Source organism: Osmerus eperlanus, chromosome 12 (assembly GCF_963692335.1).
Source record: "Osmerus eperlanus chromosome 12, fOsmEpe2.1, whole genome shotgun sequence".
Taxonomy (NCBI): Eukaryota; Metazoa; Chordata; class Actinopteri; order Osmeriformes; family Osmeridae; genus Osmerus; species Osmerus eperlanus.
In genome coordinates this window covers 4662592-4685141 of record NC_085029.1, presented here as the reverse complement: position 1 = coordinate 4685141, position 22550 = coordinate 4662592, and positions in this window count along the sequence as shown.

The window sequence follows — 22550 nt, the reverse complement described above, 5'->3', positions numbered from 1 at the left end:
ACTAGGTCGAACATTGTCACGCCAGCAACCAGGCCGATGTTGACAGCTCAACCCCCCCACACCACAGGGGAGGTTAGATGGGCAACAGAGAGAAGAAAGTATAATTAGAGAATGCAAAGCAACAAATAACAGTTACAACTAGAGAGGGTACAATTTCTGGGGAAATTGTAGGGTGTGCTTGCTTGCGTCGGTTGTACAGGGGTCCATTTTGAATGACATTTTTACAACTGATTTCTGTATATTTTATATGAAAAGGCATACTTATTATTTATAAAGATTACATAGATTTAAAAGCATTTTTTTTGCTGCTCATTTACAACTAAAAATACGAGTGAAGTGTAGAATGAAATAGATGTCTTCTCATTTCCCCTGCAAGAGGCAGCCTCATCGTTGAATCAAAACGAATAAATTTGGCAGACCGGTGTAAAAATGGACCTAATCTCTATGACTTAAACGTCATTTTAAGTTTTTCCCTTCTCATGATATTTTCAGGCATTTAGCCTACTCATTGCATTCATTCATTAATAAAGAACCCCCTTTGAAGATTATTGTACGACGTTACCCGGCAGTAGAAGATGGAATCGCGATTCAAACAGTACCATCTGCTAACTGAAAATATGCCCCCCAAAACGTAAATAAGCTTGACATTTATTTAGTGGAAAATCGCTCATTCATAAAAAGCTCACTGGTAGCGATCATTGTCAGTAACAACGCAAAATGCGATATAGCCCTGTGTGGAGAAGCTGCTCCGGTAAATTGTACTACTACGGTACAGTACTAGACTACTGCTGTGTTGTCTTGGTAGCGATTGCGTTGGTTGAATTGGATTTAACGTTCCGTTGTACGGTTTAAGCTGAAATTAATTATTTTCATGAACAGATTGACAACGTTTAGGCTGTGGCAATGAAGTTCAGGTTAGTAGTTAGATAGACTTTTGATTTAAGTAAGGGGAGTGCCGAACATGTTCTGTCGCCGTTTGACTTCCTAAACAGCTGTGTAGTGTAATGTTTTTGTAGTGTGTCTTCTTGCGTAATCTACAGCGTTGCAGTGAGCTACACTGGTTTGAAACCACAGGTAATGGTAATTTCACCAACAAATCGTTTTACTAATGTCAGAATAAATCCTACAACGAAAATGTATATGTGAGGAATGTTTATTTTAACGATTGAAAACAGATAACGCTACATCATAGACCACTGTAGTATGTGTTGCCCGGGCAACACAGGATAATGTCATGATGCTAATACTTCAGTGAAATAGTAGACTACTGTTTCCGAAAGTAGATGTACTTCCTTAATAATATCAGCTTATACTGCACAATCACAATTGTGTGTCATATCACAAAGTAAAATGAGTAAATAGTTATCACCCTGGCCTCTTTGCTTGTGGCGTTTCTGCAGCTGCCTTGCAGTAAAGCTATAGTTAGCCTAGCTATCCCCCAAGTTAACAGATGCGAAACGAATGTTCTGCCAAAGGTAGTCACGCGTGTTTTCGTGACGTTAGTAACGTCAGTGACTGTGGCTAGCAAATTAGCCACCGTTAGCTTCACTTTTCGCCACAAAAACTTAACTTCAGCCTAATTCATGCAACGGAACGTAAATTCCAATAGAAGCAACTCAATCGCTACCAAGACGAAACTTTTGACACCTACGTTGTCTATGTAGGCCAAATATTGACTGAGTTTTAGGGGGGCAAAAAAAAAAAAAAAAAAAGAATAATAATAATATATATGTGAGAGAACAAAGGTTGTGCTCTCGCCGAAGGCTTGAGCACACCCAATAACAGTATGGGTGAGGTCCCCACCAGTCAAGTGTGATTTAGTGCAGTAGTTAAGCAAACTAAAGAGTTTTTGATGTAGCCCTAAACGCCAAGACAGCACCAGCCACCCTAGATTAGAAAATGAAGTATGTTCCAGGGAAGAGAAACTGTATACATGAATGCTCAGTAACCTGATGCATTTGTTGGAGTTGGAGGGAGGTGACCCCGGTGGACGAGAGGGTCGCCTCCCTACGCCTACGGGTTGTGGAGGGGAAAATTCGGACTGTTGTCTGTGCATTTGGACCGAACAGAAGATCGGAGTATTTTGCCTTTTTAGGGCCCCGGTGGGGTACTCCATAGTGCTGCTGTGAGACTTCAACGAGTACATGGAAAATGACAGGCACACCCAGAGAGGCATGATTGGGAGGAAAGGCCTCCCTGAACTGAACCCGAATGGGTGTTTGTTGTTGTATTTCTGTGCTAGTCATGGATTATCTATAACAAACAACATGGTCGAACATAAGGATGCTCATAAGTGTGTGTGGTACCAGAGCACCCTAGGTCGAAGGTTGATGATTGATTTTGTAATCATGTCGTCGGATCTGAGGTTGTATGTTTTGGAGTTTTCAACCTATCACCATGTTGTGGTGAGTTGGGACAGGGGGTGGGGGAAGACTCTGGACAGACCTGGTAAACCCAAGCGAGTAGTGCGGGTGAGATGGGACCGTTTGGAGGAGGCCCTTGTTCGCGAGATATTCAACTCACACCTCCAGCGAAAACGTTATTGAGATTAGTGAGGATCTCATGCTATTTTCAGAGATTAGCAATTTTCTATCATTTATTTTTAAACTGTATTGAAAAAGTAAAGGATGTGGAAGTATACCAGACATTATTCGAATAATCTGGTGCATAATTGAGATTTTTTGACACAAGTTTGAAAAGGTTATTGAGATTAGTGACGATTTCATGCTATTTTCAGAGATTAGCGATTTTCTATCTTTATTTTTAAAACTTTATTGAAAATGTAAAGGGTGTGGAAGTAGGTCAGACATTATTAGAATAATATGGTGTATATTTGAGATTTTTTTGACAAGTTTGAAAAGGTTATTGAGATTAGTGAGGATTTCATGCTATTTTCAGAGATTAGCAATTTTTCTATCATTTATTTTTAAACTGTATTGAAAATGTAAAGGATGTGGAAGTAGGTCAGACATTATTAGAATAATCTGGTGTATATTTGAGATTTTTTGACACAAGTCTGAAAAGGTTATTGAGATTAATGAGGATTTCGTGCAATTTTCAGAGATTAGTGATTATCTATCTTTTTTTTTACTTTATTGAAAAAGTAAAGGGTGTGGAAGTAGGCCAGACATTATTAGAATAATCTGGTGTATATTTGAGATTTATTGACACAAGTTTGAAAAAGATATTGAGATTAGTGAAGTTTTCATGCTATTTTCAGAGATTAGCGATTTTCTATCATTCTTTTAAAAACATTATTGAAAAAGTAAAGGCTGTGGAAGTATACCAGACATTGTTGGAATACTCTGCTGTTTGTTTGAGGTTTTATAGTCATAAAATCATTATAAAAGTCATCATTTAAAAAGAATTGTATGGGTAATTTTCACCAACTCGACGCTGCAAAGTAGCGTCTTCTGAATGTGAGACGAATGTCGAATATGAAACTAACCACCTCGGTCACTTGAAGGCTATCTGCATCTTGATCGGACTTGTACCCCATTAACTCCAATGCCTTAGCTCACACGCTCGCAACTGGTTGTCGCAAAGTATGACGTGTACAGCTAGTTGCAAGCGTGCACGAGTCTCGGAGCTAGGAAAAAGGCGAGCCACTGTTCTGCGCACGACCGGACGAGCCGGAACTGGAAAGAGGGCGCGGTGCTCTCGCTTGCCTCACTGCGCCACTGAGCACTTTTCATAGAAATGAATGCCATCTTGGAAGACAAAAGTAGCTGTGTCTATTAGTATATAAGTCTATGGCAGGTACATGCTACCAGTGTTGCCAGGCCCGCGGTTTTCCCGCGGAATTGGGCTACTTTTTAAGTGTTGCCGCGGGTTGAATTTTTTGTCCGCTGGTTAGGGTAGACCTATTTTGCATGCAAATTACATGAATATCTTGAAATTAAAATCCATATTTTAAATGAAATAATTTATTTATACCCAAATCCTACCAAACTGACTACAGAACAGCACATACACACACGCACTGTGCGTGTTCACACGTGCCTAATGATCTCAGTCTCCTGAGAAAACGTATTGAAAACTGTTTTTAATGCTAGCATACTAAACATTTGGTGTTACTTTGTAGATATTACAATACATTTGGCAATGATAGCAATGCTGTTGGACTTTAAAAGCAGTGTATATGGTTTGGCAGGGGCATATTTTGAGTTCTGATATTGGGCTGGTTTTATTGGCCATTGGGCTGGTTTTGATTGGCCATTGGGCTGGTTTTGTCACACAGACCTGGCAACCCTGCATGCTACTCGCAGGTACAAGTAGTGAGTTGTCGTCTATGAAAGAGATGGAAAAAGCAAAAAAGCTGTCGGGGGCTAAAAATATAAAAAGAAAAAGGGAAAATTAGATGGCATGTCAAGGGATGCGACAGCAGTTAAATAAGTGGATGGTGGTGAAAGGCAACAGGTAGCATTTAAAGTGTGACGTCTGTGCTTGGAGGCTTGCAAATATTCAAGTTAGACTAGCTAGCGTTTGCCAACACTGGGAATGTAGCAGCCAAATGGGGGTTACGGCTATAGAGCTAGGTTTGTACGGTACGGTAGCTGACCAAGACCAACAATCAGGTGAGACTACACTGGTGTATGTAGTTGTACACGTAAATGTAAAGTATTTACGGTTGATGTGGATATGAACGATAAAAGTTATGAATCAGATTTTTCTTACTATAACCATTTGGTAAGGTCAGGTTCCCTATGCCAGGGGTTTTCAAAGTGTAAGACAGTGAGCCTCCCTTGAAAGAACATCAAGTCACCGGGGCCTCCCCCATTTTAACGGGGTCATAGAATGATTTTTGGGGGGTATTTCACACTGTTCCTTAAGGTCTCCGAATAGGGTATGTAACATTGGTTGGGCTGAAAATGTCCCGGGTGCTGTTCTATGCGCCCTAATGCACCCTGTGAAATAGCCCTGGAATAAAACGAGAGGATTTCTTCTTTCTATGGTATGCTCATGAATATATAGATAAGCTGCGCGCTGATTGGTTGGTTTACAACGAGTGAAGCTGCGGAGCAAAGCGCAACATGGCCAACAGTAGGCCTACTCACTGAAACATCGAAGGTGGAGACTTGAAATAAAAACGTACAAATAAACCTATTGTGTCTGCACAACACTGTTTTCAACAGATTGACTAGACATCATTTGAAATGATAACATTAGTTGTTTCCACTTCTGTTGTCGAGCAAACGGGATCAACATAGACAATGCCGCCACTCCCACCATGCGCATTGTACGTAGGGCACCAAGTGCTGAGGGGGCACCAAAAATAGCCTAATGAAAAATCATCATAGTCATAATAATTATAATGCAGATATTATTTTAGTATAGAAATATTATGCTCTTTTTAGGCATGTATATCACAGCCAGAAAAAGAGATATATTTAATTGTTCAAGAAAGTAACGATGGTGCCCCCCCCCAAAAAAACAAAAACACTCAACTTCCCACGCTCCCCGTGGGTGCTCTTCCAGTGGTCATCAGTGGTCTGTTGGATTGCGCCTGACGAGGTTTGACAGTAGGCAAAAAGTCAACTTTTTTGGGAAATGGCCTCGAAAAGACAGCAGGAGTCAGGAGCAGAGAAAAGAAAAAATAAACTGCGAGATGATGCCCATGCATCACTTGCAGGTAAATCCATGTTTAATCATTCTTAAATACGGGAAATGTGCTGCTAATGTAATGCTTAGCCTATGCATAGGCTACACTTCGAACTAGCTGACGTTATTGCTAATGTTAGCAAACTCAAATATGTTAAAACTTAGGTGCAAGCTAAATGGAGATTTTACTCTTAAACATTATCTATGCATTTTACAAGTAACTGACGCCAGCTAGCTGTTACTTTACATTATATTATGCTTTTATATAAGATTTATCAAATAGTTTATAAATAGCCCCTAAGAAATAAAGGTGGAGAGCACCTTGGCTGCATGCTTTCAGTTTTAAATGTTTATAATTTTTTTCGGTATAAGATTCCCTGTTTGAATATTTTGTCTCTTTCTATAGTGATCTTTTTTATTCGTATTTCTAAATTAATGCAGGGTCAAATCGTGAGATATAGGCGACAAGGAAGAGCATGTGGCCAAGGTAACTACAGTATAGCAACCAAACTATCGTGATTAGATATGGATATTAATTTCATTAATAATAGAAAGAACACCGTGTTAAAAATAAATAGTTGCAAACGGTTTGAAAAAGTTTATTTTGAACACAAGTCCTAATACATTTAGCCTACATTTAGTCATTTAGCAGGCACTACTCTCTTACGCTCAGAATCTCTTTATACGATCTCTCATTTTAATAAAAACTAGAGAGGGTACAATTTCTGGGGAAATTGTAGGGTGTGCTTGCTTGCGTCGGTTGCACAGGGGTCCGTTTTTGATTGACATTTTTAAAACTGATATTTCTGTATATTTTATATAAAAATGCATACTTATTATTTATAAAGATTACATAGATTTAAAAGCATTTTTTTGCTGCTCATTTACAACTGAAAATACGAGTGAAGTGTAGAATGAAATAGATCTTCTCATTTCCCCTGCAAAAGGCATCCTCATCGTTGAATCAAAACGAATAAATTTGGCAGACCGGTGTAAAAATTGACCTAATCTCTATGACGTAAACGTCCTTTTAAGTTTTTCCCTTCTCGTGATATTTTCATGCATTTAGCCTACTCATTGCATTCATTCATGAATAAAGAACCCCCTTTGAAGATTATTCTACGACGTTACCGGCAGTAGAAGATTGAATCGCGATTCAAACAGTACCATCTTCTAACTGAAAATATGCCCCCAAAAACGTAAATAAGCTTGACATTTATTTAGTGGAAAATCGCTTTCATGAAAAGCTCACTGGTAGCGATCATTAAGTAACAACAGTAACAACGCAAAGTGCGCTATCCCTGTGTGGAGAAGCTGCCCCGGTAAATTGTACTACTACGGTACAGTAGACTACAGCTGTGTTCGTCTTGGTAGCGATTGCGTTGGTTGAATTGGATTTAACGTTCCGTTGTACGGTTTAAGCTGAAATTAATTATTTTCATGAACAGATTGACAACGTTTAGGCTGTGGCAATGAAGTTCAGGTTAGTAGTTAGATAGACTTTTGATTTAAGTAAGGGGAGTGCCGAACATGTTCTGTCGCCGTTTGACTTCCTAAACAGCTGTGTAAGTTAGATGTTTTTGTCGTGTGTCTCGCGTAAGCTACAGCGTTGCAGTGAGCTACACTGGTTTGAAAACACAGGTAATGGTAATTTCACCAACAAATCGTTTACTAATGTCAGAATAAATCCTACAACGAAAATGTATATGTGAGGAATGTTTATTTTAACGATTGAAAACAGATAACGCTACATCATAGACCACTGTAGTATGTGTTGCCCGGGCAACACAGGCTAATGTCATGATGCTAATACTTCAGTGAAATAGTAGACTACTGTTTCCGAAAGTAGATGTACTTCCTTAATAATATCAGCTTATACTGTACATTACACATCACAATTGTGTGTCATATCACAAAGTAAAATGAGTAAATAGTTATCACCCTGGCCTCTTTGCTTGTGGCGTTTCTGCAGCTGCCTTGCAGTAAAGCTATAGTTAGCCTAGCTATCCCCCAAGTTAACAGATGCGAAACGAATGTTCTGCCAAAGGCAGTCACGCGTGTTTTCGTGGCGTTAGTGACGTAGTGACGTTAGTAACGTCAGTGACTGTGGCTAGCAAATTAGCCACCGTTAGCTTCACTTTTCGCCACAAAAACTTAACTTCAGCCTAAACCATGCAACGGAACGTAAATTCCAATAGAAGCAACTCAATCGCTACCAAGACGAAACTTTTGACACCTACGTTGTCTATGTAGGCCAAATATTGACTGAGTTTTAGGGGGGCAAAAAGAAATAAAAATAATAATAATAATAACTAGAGAGGGTACAATTTCTGGGGAAATTGTAGGGTGTGCTTGCTTGCGTCGGTTGCACAGGGGTCCGTTTTTGAATGACATTTTTACAACTGATTTCTGTATATTTTATATGAAAATGCATAGTTATTATTTATAAAGATTAAATAGATAAAAAAAAAACAGACAAAAATGCTGCTCATTTACAACTGAAAATACAAGTGAAGTGTAGAATGAAATAGATGTCTTCTCATTTCCCCTGCGCAGCCTCATCGTTGAATCAAAACGAATACATTTGGCAGACCGGTGCAAAAAATGACCTAATCTCTATGACTTAAACGTCATTTTAAGTTTTTCCCTTCTCGTGATATTTTAAGGCATTTAGCCTACTCATATTGCATTCATTAATGAATAAAGAACCTCCTTTGAAGATTATTCTACGACGTTACCGGCAGTAGAAGACGGAATCGCGATTCAAACAGTACCATCTGCTAACTGAAAATATGCCCCCAAAAACGTAAATAAGCTTGACATGTATTTAGTGGAAAATCGCTCATTCATAAAAATCTCACTGGTAGCGATCATTGTCAGTAACAACGCAAAATGCGATATAGCCCTGTGTGGAGAAGCTGCCCCGGTAAATTGTACTAACGCTACTACAGTACAGTACTAGACTACTGCTGTGTTCGTCTTGGTAGCGATTGCGTTGGTTGAATTCGATTTAACGTTCCGTTGTACGGTTTAGGCTGAAATTAATTATTTTCATGAACAGATTGACAAAGTTTAGGCTGTGGCAATGAAGTTCAGGTTAGTAGTTAGATAGACTTTTGATTTAAGTAAGGGGAGTGCCGAACATGTTCTGTCGCCGTTTGACTTCCTACATCTGTGTAGATGTTTTTGTAGTGTCTCGCGTAGGCTACAGCGTTGCAGTGAGCTACACTGGTTTGAAACCACAGGTAATGATAATTTCACCCACAAATCGTTTAATTGTAATCTAATGTCATAATAAATCCCACAACGAAAATGTATTTGTGAGGAATGTTTATTTTAACGATTGAAAAAAGATGCATCATAGACCACTGTAGTATGTGTTGCCCGGGCAACAGAGGCTAATGTCATGCTAATGCTTCAGTGAAATAGTAGACTACCGTTTCCGAAAGTAGATGTGGGCCTACTTCCTTAATATCAGCTAATATTGTACATTACATTTCACAATTGTGTTTCACATCACAAAGTAAAATGAGTAAATAGTCACCCTGGCCTCTTTGCTTGTGGCGTTTCTGCAGCTGCCTTGCAGTAAAGCTATAGTTAGCCTAGCTATCCCCCAAGTTAACAGATTAGTGATGGGTCGTGAGCGAACGATCCGGCTCTAAGAGCCGGCTCTTGAAGGTGAACGTCGGGAGCTGGCTCGCATATCTGAAGAGCCAACTCTATTTTTAATAGATTAATACAGCCTATAAAAACTAAATGATTATGAAATAATGAATTTTAATTGTATTTAAAATAATTGACTAATTCAAAGAACATCCAAAAAATACTTGTAGGCTTAAAGGCGCACACGATCATCCTCACATTCTGTTCCTGTCAATCTTGCATGAGGGAGGGCCGAGCCAACTCACACAGTCAGAGAGTAGTCAAAACTCGGAGGAGAGCCGTGACAAATCAATGCATTTTTAAAGATATGTGGTTACGGTCGAGTATAATTTCATTTAATAATTTAATTCAAATTGTTTTCACACCTATCATAGTCAAATTCATAGTTAAAACATGTATTTTTTAAAGAGCCATTCGGGAGCCAAAAGAGCCGGCTCTTTTTAGTGAGCTGAGCCATACGAGCCGGCTCACGAAAAAGAGCCGGAATGCCCATCACTATAACAGATGCGAAACGAATGTTCTGCTACAGGTAGTCACGCGTGTTTTCGTGACGTTAGTGACGTAGTGACGTTAGTAACGTCAGCGACTGTGGCTAGCAAATTAGCCACCGTTAGCTTCACTTTTCGCCACAAAAACTTAACTTGAGCCTAATTCATGCAACGGAACGTAAATTCCAATAGAAGCAACTCAATCGATACCAAGACGAAACTTTTGACACCTAGGTTGTCTATGTAGGCCAAATATTGACTGAGTTTTAGGGGGGCAAAAAGAATAATAAAAATAAAAATAATAATACTAGAGAGGGTACAATTTCTGGGGAAATTGTAGGGTGTGCTTGCTTGCGTCGGTTGCACAGGGGTCCGTTTTTTAATTACATTTTTACAACTGATATTCCTGTGTATTTTATATAAAAATGCATACTTATTAATTATAAAGATTACATAGATTTAAAAGCATCTTTTTTTTGCTGCTCATTTACAACTCAAAATACGAGTGAAGTGTAGAATGAAATATGATGTCTTCTCATTTCCCTTGCAAGAGGCAGCCTCATAGCTGAATCAAAACGAATACATTTGGCAGACCGGTGTAAAAATTGACCTAATCTCTATGATTTAAACTTCATTTTAAGTTTTTCCCTTCTCGTGATATTTTCAGGCATTTAGCCTACTCATATTGCATTCATTCATTAATAAAGAACCCCCTTTGAAGATTATTCTACGACGTTACCGGCAGTAGAAGATGGAATCGCGATTCAAACAGTACCATCTGCTAACTGAAAATATGCCCCCCAAAACGTAAATAAGTTTGACATTTATTTAGTGGAAAATCGCTCATTCATAAAAAGCTCACTGGTAGCGACCATTGTCAGTAACAACGCAAAATGCGATATAGCCCTGTGTGGAGAAGCTGCCCCGGTAAATTGTACTACTACGGTACAGTACTAGTAGACTACTGCTGTGTTCGTCTTGGTAGCGATTGCGTTGGTTGAATTGTATTTAACGTTCCGTTGTATGGTTTAGGCTGAAATTAATTATTTTCATGAACAGATTGACAACGTTTAGGCTGTGGCAATGAAGTTCAGGTTAGTAGTTACATAGACTTTTGATTTAAGTAAGGAGAGTGGAAGAATCACCCTGGCCTCTTTGCTTGTGGCGTTTCTGCAGCTGCCTTGCAGTAAAGCTATAGTTAGCCTAGCTATCCCTTAAAAGATGCGAAACGAATGTTCTGCCAAAGGTAGTCACGCGTGTTTTCGTGACGTTAGTGACGTTAGTAACGTCAGTGACTGTGGCTAGCAAATTAGCTGCCTTGCAGTAAAGCTATAGTTAGCCTAGCTATCCCCCAAGTTAACAGATAGGAAACGAATGTTCTGCCAAAGGTAGTCACGCGTGTTTTCGTGACGTAGTGACGTTAGTAACGTCAGTGACTGTGGCTAGCAAATTAGCCACCGTTAGCTTCACTTTTCGCCACAAAAACTTAACTTCAGCCTAACCCATGCAACGGAACGTAAATCCCAATAGAAGCAACTCAATCGCTACCAAGACGAAACTTTTGACACCTAGGTTGTCTAGGTAGGCCAAATATTGACTGAGTTTTAGGGGGGCAAAAATAAATAAAAATAATAATAATAATAATATATATGTGAGAGAACAAAGGTTGTGCTCTCGCCGAAGGCTTGAGCACACCCAATCAATAGGGTAATATGATTGACGATTAATTACATATCAATGCTATTTGTGCATGTTTCTGAAGTAAAAAACGAACAAAAAGAAAATGTATCTCATATCTATCACTTTACAAAACATAACGGAGAACATGTTAATGTTCTTCTCTACCTCTAGGCTGGCTCTCTACCTAGGCTAATGGGAGCAGTGAGTCTGCGTCTTCGCTGCACACAGCCGGTGGCTGTAGTGACGACAGGAACAAGCGCACGTCGCCCTCGACCTGCAGCCTCGACCGGTACTTGGTTTTGATCAGGGTCAAGGCAGAAAACCCGCACTCACACAAGTAAGTGGACGTTAATGGGATAAGTACTTGCATAGCCCTTATGGAGAGTGACGGGAACTCTGTTTCCACAGACAGCCAAAAGTGTGCAAGCGACACTTCACGGATCTTCTGTTGCAACTCCATGTTAGAGCTCAGGTCAAGTAGGCCCTCCTCCTCTTGGATGCTTAATCCATCACGGAGCTCTGCTGGGAAGATGAATGGATTTCTAACCCATTGATTTGCCTTGGTGTCCTCTCCAAAATAATCCCGAAACTGCTCGCGCAACCCCTTCAAATGCACAGTGGCAACCTGCTGCACAGAGCCAGTCCTGCCTTCTCCAAAACGTACTCCAGGGTTGGAAACATTTCCACCGAGCCCTGTTCCACGCGAGCACACCACAGGTCCAACTTTTTCCTGAATGCAGTGACTTTATCATTTACCAAAAAGACATGGCACTCCTTTTCCTGCAGAGAAGTGTTGAGCACATTTATCTTTTCAAAGATATCCGACAAATAGGCCAACCTTGCCACCCAGCTCATGTCCTCCATGTGTTTCACCAACGGAGAGTTGATTTCGGTGAGAAATAGGAGGACTTCCTCACGCAAGTCACACAGGCGGGTGAGGACCTTGCCCCGGGACAACCAGCGCACTTCAGAGTGTAGGAGTAGCTGGCGAAAGTGTGCGCCCATCTCATCGCAGAGCATGGAAAACAGACGCGCATTCAGGTTGCGGGATTTGATCAGGTTGACTATTTTTAGTGCCTCACCAAGGACCGCACGCAGCTCCTCGGGCATCTTCTTGGCCGCCAATGCCTGTCGATGAATGATGCAGTGACTCCAAACATCAGCGGGAGCAACATCTTGCACTCGTTTCACCAGACCACTGTGGCGACCTGTCATTGCCCTTGCCCCGTCGCTGCATATGCCACAGCACCGCTTCCAATCAATGGTGTTATTCTCGATGAAATCATTCAAGGCCTTGAATAATTATTCTGCCGTGGTGTGAGCTGTCAGAGAATGACAAAACAGGAACTCCTCCTGGACATTGAGCTCTCTGATGTAGCGCACGTAAGTCATCAACTGTGCGCAGTTAGCAACATTGGTGGACTCATCAATTTGAATGGCGAAGTAAGGACTCTCACGAATACCGTCCAGCACCTGCTCTTTCACATCCAATGCCATGTCAGAGATACAGCGCTGGACAGTGTTGTCAGACAAGGGGATGACATTCATCTTGGCTGCAGCAGCTTCTCCCATCAGCACATATCCACACTCCTACCTGCTGCAAAAGCAGGTAGGAGTAAGGTTTTGCCGATGCTGTGGGGCTTACCTGCCTTTGCAATACGTAATGCAACGAGATATGATGCCTCAGTTGCCTTGCTATTGGTAGTGCTGAATGTTTTGACTGTCTTCTTCTGCTTGTTAAGTTCCTTTAACTTAGTAGAAAAACTCCAGCGGCTTTAACACCAAACTTTTTTGCTTGGTTTCCAGGTGCCTGCGGAGTTTGCAGGGTCTCATGCTATCATTAGCCAGAACCTCTTTGCAGACCACACATTGTGGCATTTGAACATCGGCTGGCCCTATCCAAGAAAATCCCAACTTGAAATATTCCTCATCATATTTTCTGCGCTTTCTGCTGGGTTCAGACATTTTATATCTGCAAAGTTGCTGTCACTGCTAGCTAAAAATGTTTCGTGTCGAGTATACTTCACAAGTTGTCAGGACTGAGAGAGATTAAAGGGGTGATTGACTGGGTTTTTGGGGTATTTCACACTGTTCCTTAAGGTCTCCAAATAGGGTATGTAACATTGGTTGGGTTGAAAATGGCCCGGGTGCTGTTCTATGCCCCCTTATAGATCCTCTGAAATTTTCCCGGGAAAAACACTAGCTTTTCTCCTTTTATGGTATGCTCATTAATATTTAGATGAGCTGCGCGCTGATTGGTTGGTTTTCAACAAGTGAAGCTGGGGAGCAAAAACGCAAAACGGCCAACAGCACTCACTGAAACACCGAAGGTGGAGACTTGAAATAAAAACGCGCAAATAAATCTATTGTGTCTACACAACACTGTTTTCAACAGATTGACTAGATATCATTTGAAATGATAACATTAGTTGTTTCCACTTCTGTTGTCGAAGCAAACTGGATTGACTTAGGTGGGTAAACGTTACAGCTTATAGCAACCAAACTATATCGTGATTCAACTCAGCTTCAGTTAGCTAGCTCTAGACATCTTGCTGAAAAATAACCTGACAAAGATCTGGACAAACATGCATCGTGAATTGTAGATTTACATAACAACACAGGTTATTTATTTGAATGAAACAGTCAGGAACATGAAACAACGTTAGCCCCATTGCCAATAAACTAGGCTAAATCATCACACATTCTACCGTTCTCGCGTTAGCAAGCTAAACTAGTTTAAATGCCTGCAGTCTAGGTGTTTTCGCTATCTAGCTGTTCTTGCATTCCTTGCAAATCAGCGTTAATTAAAAGCAGATGAGCTAGAGTCTAGCTAACATTGACTAGACGGGCATGGCTGATGTTTGTCTATACCGTAGCGTAGAAGATCCCTGTGCAGTTCGACCCTCGACACATTTGCGCGAACCATTTCACCAAGGACGGTTTTGAAAACCTGGGACAATGTAGCTAAAGCAGGATTTGCTATGAAGCTGTTGCTAAAAAGAGGTGCGTTCCGACCTTACATTCATCACAACCGCAAGCTGTAGTATGATTTTGTCGGTAACAGTTATTAGCAATGCTAACGTATCCTTCGCTCCGCTTCTCGGCCTTTTGGCTCAGATCAAAAGCTGCATCTGGGGCTTATCGAGAGATCGAGCGCCATTGAGGCGACAGTGGCAGCTGGCGGTATTGCTGGAGGCGGTGGACCTGGCGTTGGCACCATGGAGGCGGACGGGAACTGCGGCGGTGAGTCTGGGGCGGGGAGGAATGGCGGTACCGGGAGTCGAGCGTTGTATGGGGCACCGGTACCGTGCTTAGGGGGGACGGCCGCTGGGCTGAGTGCCGTGGGAGGGTTTGCCCCGACCACGGAGGGAGCGGCTGGGGTCGCGGCGGCGGTCCTGCGGAGGACCCCGACCGGCGGACTGCAGGCCAGGGGGGACGGTGTGTCCCATGCACCGGGGCCGGAGGCTGGCGGAGGAGCGCTTGGCGGCGGAGCGCTTGGCGGTGGAGGAGTGCCGGCGGGCGGCGGAGCGCTTGGCGGCGGAGGAGTACCGGCTGGCGGCGGTGGTGGCGCCTCGGGTGGCGGGAGGCCAATGGGACGGCCGAGGACGGGGATGAAGAACTCCCTCCGGTTCTCGTGGAGGTACCCGGATGTGGCGAGGCTGTCGAGAGAGGCGTTCACCCGGCAGGTAGTGATCGCCATTTTAAAACTGACGCCGGCGGAGGTCCTGTGTCTCCAGGACAACGTACAGGAGAGGGGGTTCGACGTGACCTTGAAGACGGCGGCAATTGCGGCGTCCGTCCTGGGCTTGGTTCGGGCCCAGAGGGCAGTGGCGCCTCTGGGGTCGTACGAAGTGGTGGACCTTGACCGCCAAAATTTCAGGGTGGTGACGGTCCATGTATACAATGGGAACGTGCCGGAGCAGGCGGTGGCTGCGTTTCTCAGCCGCTATGGGGACGTGAAGTCAGGGGCCCGGTACGTCCTGGAGTCTTTGGGGTACTGGACGGGGCGGCGCCAGTACCAGATGCTGCTGGGTGAGGACGGGGCGGGGATGGACGGGCTACAGCACCCCCCGGCCTATTTTTCCATCAGGCGTGACAGGGGCTACTTGTTCTATGCTCGCCAGCCCCCTTGCTGCAGGAGGTGTCGCCGGGTGGGGCACACGGAGGTGACATGTGGGGGGCCCCGCTGCGGTGTGTGTGGTGAGGAGGGGCACGTGGCACGGAACTGCCACGTGCCAAAGACCTGCCACCGCTGTGGTGCGGCGGGGCACCTAATGAGGTCGTGCCCTGCCCGGGAGAGGAGTTATGCGGGAGCCGCAGCAAGGGAGGCTGGTGCCCCTGTCACCCCAGGCGTCGCCCCTGGTGCCCCGGGCGGGGCCCCTGACGCCCCAGAGGAGGCCCCTGAGGGGGCCCCGGAGGTTCCGGACGTAGCCCCCGACACCCTGGTCATTCCAGAGACGGCGGAGGAGAGGGAGGAGGCGGCGGAGGAAGAGGTCACCGCGTCCTCTCCGGACGATGAGGTCACCACGGACGGGTTGCGGCGGCTGACGCGGGTCCTGGACGATTTGACGGCGCAGGCGGAGGTGGCCCTAGAGGCTGGGCGTCCGAGGCTAGGGTCGGGGGCGAGGAGGATGGGTTGGAGAGGGCTGGGGGCGGGCCCGGAGGGGCTCGTGCAGCTGCAGCTGGCCCTGGACAACATGGATGGTTTCATTGAGGGCGGGGAGGGGGTGGGGGAGCCAAACCCGGTTCCGGCCTCCTGGGGGGAAAGGATGGAGACGGAGGAGGGGGAGGGGAGGCGTAATTCCCGTGGGGTCCAGAAGCGTTTAGACTACGTTTTCTTGCCTCGGTCTTTGGGACCGGTGTCAGGCCGGGTGCTCCCTGTATTCTTCTCGGACCATGATGGGGTCCTCTTGACGGTGCGGGCCCGGGTGCCGGTCTTTGGCCGGGGGTACTGGCGCCTCAACCTGGGGGTCTTGGAGGAGCGGGCGTTCTGCGACTCCGTGGCCCACTTCTATCAGGGCCTCGTGGGCCTTAAGCCCTTCTACGCGGGGGTGGTCGAGTGGTGGGAGACTGTTAAGGCCCGACTGAGGGACTTTATCCAGGGGCACTGCAGGAGGCAGGCGAAGGCTTTGAGGGCAGAGATCGCACGGCTGCAGCACCAACTTGAGCTGGAGCATTCCTTGGGAAACCTGGGAGTGTCCCCCGACTTGCAGCGGTGTGCCGCTCTCAAGGTCCGTTTGAGGGTCATCCACGAGCGTCGTGCTCGCGCCTACCTCTTGAGGGCGCGTCAGGATTTCTTGGAAGAGAATGAGACGTGCTCGGCCTCTTTCTTCGCCTCGGTCAAAGCGGCGAAGAGGAGGTCAGTGTTCGCGGGGGCTATTACCGCGTTTTGTTTAGTACTAGGGAGGTAGATGAGGGTTATGGCGAGGTCTTCCTTAGAGCGTTGACCTGGCGGGCGCCTCCAGAGGTGGCGGCGGCCATGGAGGCTCCGTTGTCCCTTGGGGAGCTGGAGGGAGCACTGAGGCGCATGGGCCGGCGGATGGTGCCGGGCCTCGATGGGCTGCCGGCCGAGTTCTATCTCAAGTTTTGGGATGTGATCGGGCCGGCGGTCCTCGAGGTCCTCACCGAGGTCCTCGGCACGGCGACCCTGGGAGGGTCGATGGCCGACGAGGTGCTGTCCCTCCTGTCGAAGGGAGGGGACGGCACCGACCTGGGGAACTGGCGGCCATTGACCATGCTGTGCCTGGACTACAAACTGTTGGCCAAGGTCTTGGCGGACCGGCTGTGCACAGCACTCCCGGGCGTCGTGCACGAGGACCAGACCTGTGGCGTAGGGGGCCGGTCCGTGCGCTGGAATCTCCAGCTGCTCCGGGACGTCATAGCCTGGGCCGGGGACCGCGGGCTGCCTCTGATGGTAGCCGGCCTCGACCAGGCAAAGGCGTTCGATAGGGTCCACAGAGGTTTTTTGTTTAAGGTGTTAGAGAGGCTAGGGATAGGGCACGTGTTCATCGGGTGGCTGAGTACTCTGTACTCGGCCGTGGGGTGCACGGTTTCTATCAATGGGCACTTGGTCTCAGGGGTTAGGCAAGGGTGCCCGCTCTCGCCCTTGCTGTTTATCCTTTACATGGAGCCCCTGGCGGCGGCCATTCGGGCCGACCCCGGTGTTGATGGGATACTGGTACCAGGTAGCGGGAGCCTACGGGTCAAGATGACTCAGTACGCAGACGACACCACTCTGCTGCTGGGGAGCGACGCTAGCCTGATCCGAGCCTTGGAGACCTTCCAAGACTTCACGAAGGCCTCTGGTGCGGTGCTCAACCTCACCAAGTCGTCTGTGAAGTTCTTTGGGCGCTGGAGGGGAAGGACGGATGTACCAGGGGGGCTGGCTCACTGTGCAGGGCTCCTGCGGATCTTGGGGGTGCATTTTCAGGCAGCCCAGTGCGCCACGGCCAACTGGACCAGGCGCCTAAACGCGGTTGAGCGGAAGTTGTCCCTGTGGAAGGCCAGGACTTTGACATTCGTGGGGAAAGTACTGGTTCTGAAGATGGAGGTGTTGCCGACTCTCCTCTTCCTGGCTTACGTGTATCCCATGCCGGCCGGCATGCGGCGGCCCTTGACGCGGCTCGTGTTTCGCCTCCTCTGGGGGGGGAGATACAAGATCGTGTCGAGGGTCCGCATGCTGGCCCCCGTGAGTCAGGGGGGGAGGGACGTGCCGCACTTCCCGCTGAAACTTGACTGCGTGTTCGTTTGTTTTCTTTTGGGAGAGTTGTCCAGTCCGGTGCTGCACCCTTCTGGGCACTTCCTACGTTTTTTCTTTTCATATCAGGCGAGGCACTTGATAGAGTGGTCCAACCTGGGCCCCCGGGCGGAGCAGCTGCCGTGGCACTTTGGCCAAGCGGCCAAGTGGATGAAGCTGCACCCGGCGGCCAGGGACCCGGTACTGGGCCTGAGTCAGAGGGCCCTGTATGCCGAGTTGGTGCAGGGAGTCTGTGCGCCGGCCGTGGTGGGGATACCCGCCGCGGTCTGGTCGTCAGTACAATTGCCCGGTCTTGACAACGGTCTCAAGGACCTGAATTGGCTGTGCCTACACAAGGGCCTGCCGGTGCGTGAGATCATGCACCGGCACGGCCTGGCACGGACCTCGGTGTGCCCGCGGGCCGCCTGTAGCGGTGACGAGTCCATAAGACACGTCATGTGGGACTGTCCTTTTGCGGGGGTAGTGTGGGCGAGGGCGGGGGTTTTGCTGGGCAGGGTGGTCACGGGGTTTAGGCTCACATGGGTGAGGGTGGAGAGGGGTGTGGGGTGGTCAGGGGGGAGGCGTAATCGCTTCCTCCTGTGGCTGATCATCAGCCTTTTTAAACGGGTGTTGTGGCAGGCGAGGAAGGAGTGGGTGCAGAGAGGGGTGGACTGGGGGGTGGAGGGGTGTGTAAAGAGGGTGGAGGATAGTTTACGGGTGAGGGTGGGGGTAGATGTTAGGAGGTGGGGGATGCACGCGGCCAGAGAGAGGTGGAAGGGGGGTCTTGGCCTCCTGTGAGGGGCGGGTGTTTTTTGGGTGGTGTTGGTTTTGGTGTGGGAGGGTCACCCTGTCTGTGTTTTTTGTGGTTTTCTGAGATTGGGCCCTGAGCGTGGCCTTTTGACCAGTGATGTCCTGAGTGTGTCCCTGTGTACCCTGCCCCTGTGTGTAGCCCCGGGTTTTGTGTATTGCCCCTACGGGTGGTTGGTGTGTGGTTTTTTGTTTTCTGTTATTCCTATTATTTGTTTTATTTAATGAGTTATTGTGTGTGTGTAAGGGGCTGGGGGTGTGGGGTTTGGGAAGGGCGATGGTTTATGGTGGTGGCTATGAGGTGTTTATTGGGATTGGGATTTGTGCGGACAGTGTCGGTTGGGTGAGTGGGGTCTAGGCCCCACGCCTTTCTTGTGTTGTGTCCGTTGTGAATAAAACTTTTAAAACTAAAAAAAGTAACTTTGCAAGGGCCCCCGTTCTCGCTAAGTGACTTATAATCTGAGGCGTTTGAGGGGCTCCTAAATATTATAATATATTAGTAAGTAATAGTAAAATGTATTAAGTTTACTTCTTGAAGTACTTACATTAATTGAAAGTGCATTTAAAAGTATTGCAAAGTATACTTTGAGGCTGTTTAGGAAGTATACTTGATGAACTGAAAGTGCACTACACAGGCTACTTTAGAGTATTCCAAAGTATACTTTGAAGTACTTTAGGAAGTATACTTGATGAACTGAAAGTGCACTACACAGGCTACTTTAGAGTATTCCAAAGTATACTTTGAAGTACTTTAGGAAGTATACTTGATGAACTGAAAGTGCACTACACAGGCTACTTTACAGTATTCAAAAGTAAACCTTGAAATACACTATAAGTTTACTTTAAAGTGTACTAAGTGACCTAAAAAGTGGGCCAATTCAGTTTACTTACAAAAATAGTACACTGCTAGTATACTTTATGTAACATGATAATAGTATACTTTTTATACTAAGTATACTTACAAAATAAACTTGAAGTATACTTCTTTTTTGTAAGGGTAACTCCGGGAGCATTATATGGATCACTAATGTTTAATCGATCACGTTTTGCTTTATAGCTGCCTATGTCTTTTGAATTAAAGCGCGCACTAAACTCGGACAGGTTGAAATCCGTGCTGGCGCCGTTCATTTTTGCCACTTCTTTCCTGCCAAAATGGCGACGTAAACAGTAAAGTCACGTGACGTCCGGAGCTCTATGGCACCATTAATCTACACCAAGCATATCCTTCTGTATGAAACAATTTACCTCAGTCCCGAGTGTTGTGGATGATTCCCCTCGTTCAACTTCATTCCTCAACTAGGTTTGAGGAATGAGGAAGTGGCCGAAACTTCCTAGGTTTGACGCAGATCCCCACCCCTCGCCCCTCGGCTTGAATTTACAAAACTATCTCCCCCAAGAGTTTTTGTTAGATTCTGGAACCTGGCTCATACTACTATCTTTTTCACATAAGAATTTTTCCAGATTTTTGCTAAGTTTGAAACATTACATTACATTTAGCAGATGCTCTTATCCAGAGCGACTTACAGTAAATACAGGGACATTCTCCCCGAGGCAAGTAGGGTGAAGTGCCTTGCCAAAAGACTCAATGTCATTCGGCACGGCCAGGAATCGAACCAACAACATTTCCAAAATGGGTAAACTAGAACCCCATTTATTTGCTTACGTCAATAAAATTTGCCTGCAAATGTGCTCGCGGATACAAACAGGGCACAAGCACAAAAGTGCACATTGGCCGATTGCCGATTTACCTGGAGCTGAATGAACCACAGACTTATATTGAATGAGCACAGGGAGAAATGGCTTGAGTTGCCTGCCCTGTTGTAGCAAGTTTAGCAAATGGTTGTCACACATACATGAAATGTTGTTAATATAGTTTATTCCCGTTATTTTAAAACAGATTTGATTTTTCTGTCATGAATGTTTTTATGTTCATGACATGATGGCAAATATTATATTATGTTAAGGCGTGAGCATAGATTGTTGACATGTCTATCTGGAGCAAATACGAAGATTAATACTTTAACTGATAACCACAATAGGAAATGATATATATTTAAATAATATTAGTCTTGCCCTCAGAAGCTTTTGTTAAACACACCCATTATTCTTTTTTTTATCGTGTCATCAAGCCAGACTGCTTTTGTGGGACAATGAAGGTCCATTCTCAGTGATTCTATGTTTCACCCCCACTTATATCTGATGGAAACGTCTTGTATATAGTTCTGTTAATATGCCCCTTTCAAAGGAAAATGTTCAATAAAATATATTTTAGACACACTCCTCAAGCTTGTATTTATTACATTATTACCAAGTCTTGTTAGATCACGTTATATCCATTAATAGGCGTTTGGTTTTGTAGGTTGAACATATAAAACACAGGCCACATTTCTACACTGATGTTAAATTTAAGGCAATGTGAATTTTGTGGCATTTCGTTTGAATATAAAGTTGACAGTAAGCTATGGTAGGTCTGCATTATGGAAGATTTCTGTTACCAAAATAACTATTAAGCTTTCTTTGCCTGGCGAGAACAACGGCGGAGCTAGGTGTTCAGGTTAACAGTTTATTTAATCCGATACAATGCGTTGGAAATCATACTCAAATCACAAAGAAAAAAACAACATGTGATGAGTTCCATCTAGAATAGCCCTATATTTAGCCCTATAGCCTATTTCTAAAAACCAAGTGAAAGGAATACTATACAGTGACAGCATACATTTCCGTAAAGTTTGCATCATGTCTCTGATTCTTATCGGACTTGTACCCCATTCTGCCACTGCAATGCCTTAGCTCACACGCTCGCGACCATATAAGTCTATGCTCACGACTGGTTGTCTTAAAGTATGATGTACAGCTAGTTGCAAACGTGCACGAGTCTCGGAGCTAGGAAAAAGGCGAGCCACTGTTTAACGCTAGACCGGAAGAGCCGGAACTGGAAAGATGGCGTGGTCCATTTTGCGCTCTCGCTTGCCTCACTGCGCCACTGAGCACTTTTCGAATGGGGACGCCATCTTGGAAGACAAAGTAGCTGTGTCTACTAAAGGCCAATATATGCTTCTCCATTTTCCAAAAAACTGACACATGGGAACGCCTTCCTCTACGGGGAACGCCCTCTCCAAGCTCTCCGAGAGCCCTCGGAGAGCCCCGGAGAGGTCGACGTGCACCTCCTGAATTTTCTAACTATCCGTTGTAATTTCGGATAGTTACGGATACCCCCTTGGCTGTGATTGGTCAGTATTAAGAACCGCTTGTGTCAGGGGCGTGATAAACAGGATGAACAGAATCCTTTGACCGCCATTGCTGTAAGTTTTTACAATTCATATTTCAGCTAAACAGTACATGTAAATCAGCATCTGAATTAAAATGTGACGAGAAATGGGCAGTGTAGTTGCTGAAAATGTGCGTATTTTATTGATGAAACGGCTAATTTGTAAATTTGCTCCGACTTCTCGATAACCTAGGTAAATAAACACTCGACGACGACTTACAAAAAACCGTTGCGCCACCTACTCTTCTGGCCGTGAATTGTTTTCAGCACCCGCAGCCTACGGAGAACCATAAATGCAGTCTATCCG